We start from the raw sequence: 1,060 nt of genomic DNA, 5'->3' as shown, positions 1-1,060 counted from the left end.
GTTAGTTCAACTGTGCTGTTAGCAGTGGCAATGGGAAAGACTCAAAGATGGATGATCTAGTGACCAAAACGTTTATCAAAGACAATGGCAGAGACTCAAGTTTTTCCTGCATAGAAGAAGGTAATGGTAAACCACTTCTGTATTTGTATCGGAAAATCCCGTTGAGTTGTACAGTCCCACCGTAACGGGACAGTATAGAAATTCCGAAAAAGGAAGCAGACCACACTAATCAGGCTGACTTAATAAGTGGTTTATTTGGGGAAGTTACTTATGGGACAGTCTGTGGCGGCTGGTGGACTTAGAGAGACTATACCATGCCCCCTCCTGGCTGGGTCTTTCTCTTTATAGGCCACGGGACTTTACGAGAATGGGCAAACACCTTACAGAAGGTGTTTACCAGCCCTTCTGCACATGCCTAGGGCACATAACATAACAGAGGGAGTGCAGCAGTGCGCATGACTAGGCCTTGTAACTAATGGGGGTCAGAGCTGGGACACAACAACCCCTACAGTATTCTTACAAGAAAACTCTTAGTTGTCTCCAACCCATCATGACTTTACACACACATCTCTCAGAATGCCCTACATCCATGGGATTTTCTTAGTAAAAATATGCAAGCGGTTTACCACTTCCTTCTTCCTCTCAGAAAACTTGAATCTCTACCCTCAACTTTCTCCCATGACTTTGTTGCCCAGTGCAGGTGAATTTTGACTTGTAGTAGATTGTCTTCCACTCAATAGCCACTGCCCAAGCTAAGAATGGAATGAGTAGACCTCTTCTTGATTCTCCCTTCCATAGCCAAGACCAGTAGAGTATTGGAAACTCTCCAGGTATGATCTTGAGAGGGCTTTAGACACACGTATCAGAATTACTTAATGGTAGAAGATAGGGCATTCTGGAGAGGATTTGTAAATGGAATTGACAGCATTTGAAGATGTATATCTATAGATATATTTATAACTAAATATATATACATTGGACAACAAAGGACAAACTTTGTGTATGTTAAATATGGCCAGGACTGTAAGTCCTGCACACTCATTCATATGTGAATGTCACT

At 42.4% G+C, this 1,060-nt stretch overlaps 1 non-coding gene across 1 annotated transcript; it reads right to left on the bottom strand.

Moving 5' to 3' along the window:
• Positions 1–710: 710 nt before the first annotated feature.
• LOC114811423 lies at positions 711–848 on the bottom strand. The gene has a single exon (XR_003759127.1). It is a non-coding gene; the product is annotated as a small nucleolar RNA SNORA7 (small nucleolar RNA).
• Positions 849–1,060: the final 212 nt, after the last annotated feature.

Source organism: Ornithorhynchus anatinus, chromosome 4 (genome assembly GCF_004115215.2).
Source record: "Ornithorhynchus anatinus isolate Pmale09 chromosome 4, mOrnAna1.pri.v4, whole genome shotgun sequence".
In the NCBI taxonomy this organism is placed as follows: domain Eukaryota; kingdom Metazoa; phylum Chordata; class Mammalia; order Monotremata; family Ornithorhynchidae; genus Ornithorhynchus; species Ornithorhynchus anatinus.
This window is presented reverse-complemented; position numbering and strand designations above follow the sequence as displayed.